Here is a 1986-nt window from a genome sequence, read left to right as displayed (position 1 = left end):
CCTCCCTCCCTTTCCACCACCGCATCCCCCTCCCCGCTCCCAGTTATCACTCATGGATGAGCGGACCAATTACGGCGAGGAATGGCAACTCAATCGATACGCAGAGCTCCACTTCGCTACCCTCCATCCCTCTCTCCAGTTCCTCCCCCTACTCCTCCTTTTACTCTCTCTCTCTCCCTCTCTCTCTGTTTCTTTTGTCGATGCAACCGAGATTCATTCGCGGCGAGACGGTGATTGTCATTATTGCTGTTGTTGTTTGCGCGCCCCGATGGGCACGCCAAGATATTGCGCCCCCCCCCCTCTCCCTCGCGTCCCTTTTTCCCAAACCCTCCCCCTACCCCCCCGCCCCCGCGAGCAGCCGACCGGCAGCCAAGCGTTCATAAGTAATGAACAGAAAGGGAAGGCAAGGAAAGGGAAGGGCGCCGTCAGCGCGGGCCAGCAGCGCCAGCAGCAGGGCACGGCGCACACACCGCAAAAATAAATAAAGGTGGAAAAGTTATTGGCAGATCATGTTATGCGGGCACTGGGCGGCGGCGTTGCCGAAAGCACGGAAAACAAAACAAAAAAGAAAATGTTGTGAAGGATGCTAGGGTCGGGAAACTGTGCTGTACAACGCACCAGGTGTGAAGGTTCTGGAGTTTCGCGGTTGAGATTTAAATATTTTTACCGCCACGGGCTACTGAAATAAGGCAAACGAAAAATAAGTTTCTAACAAAAAGTTGAAAACGAATGGAGGGGGAAGTGCTGCTTGCTTCCCCTTACCTGGTGTGCACAGTTTAACTCGGAGCAAGTTTACTCGACTCTTTGGATGCCCCACCCTTTCCTGCCCTCCCCCCGTCCAGTCAACGCCGACAGGGGCGTATGTACCGGTACGTCGCTTCTAGCCAGGGTCGGACGGGACTTTGAGGCGGCCGAGTCCGCCCCACCACAGCTCTTGGCAATTTAAAAGAGTCTCCATAAAGCAAGCAGGCAGGGCGGGAGGACGCGGCGTGTCTAACAAGCCGCCGCACAGCCTCCGGGACCAACAGGACGGACGTGGCTGGACCAGGGGAGGCAGGCAAAGAAACAGCCGAGGCACATACAGTGCATGAGGTGCCGGCTGCTGCAGTGCACCCCTGGTTGTGTTAACACCGTTAACACAACCAGTGGTGTGTATGGTCCTTCCTGGAAACACAGAACCGAATAACCTCATACCTCCCTGGGCCTTCGGCAAAACATGACGAGAGGGGAAGGGTAGAGAGAGAGAGAGAGGAGGGGGGGGGGCGAGTATGTAGGACCTCGTTAAAACAGCTCAAGCGCCGGCGGCGCCCCCAGACAAACCTGAGCCCCACAAAGAGGTGCGCGTATTCTGTCTCATGCACATACACACACACACACACACACACACACACACGTCCCTGTACAGCCACAAGTACGAAGAGAACCAAGCCACTGCTGTGTGTTCCATTCCAGCATAAAGGTTGGGATTTCTTCTCCCCCTCACCCCTTTCTTCACTTAGCTCTATCTTTCCGTAATGCTTTCACTATTTTTAAATCGTTTCTACGTCCCCGCTCTCTGTTACTCTTGTGACACTCCCAGATACACACACACACACACACACACAGAGAGAGAGAGAGAGAGAGAGAGAGAGAGAGAGAGAGAGAGAGAGAGAGAGAGAGAGAGAGAGAGATAATATGGTGGGAAGAGCTCGAACAAACCTCATTTCTTTCGAGCTGCATCCCTCCGATATCCCTATTCGCTTATTCGTGTTTCGGCTACTCTCGCCCCGTTTCGGTCGAAGCGCTGCTGTTGGGCATTCCCTCTCTACACTACGGTCGCTTCCACGCGTGTAAGTTCCATGGGGGAAGAGCGAGCCCTTCTCCAGCTCTGGGTAACGGCGTCTAGGGCGTCGCGACGCCCTCCAGTGTGACCCGCGCCGTTTGTCTGGCGCCGTGCACCCCCCACCCCTGATCCTCACCCCACCCCTTCCCCCTCACAGCCCCGCC

Source organism: Frankliniella occidentalis, unplaced genomic scaffold (assembly GCF_000697945.3).
Source record: "Frankliniella occidentalis isolate FOCC.00 unplaced genomic scaffold, Focc_3.1 Scaffold365, whole genome shotgun sequence".
Taxonomy (NCBI): domain Eukaryota; kingdom Metazoa; phylum Arthropoda; class Insecta; order Thysanoptera; family Thripidae; genus Frankliniella; species Frankliniella occidentalis.
This window is presented reverse-complemented; position numbering follows the sequence as displayed.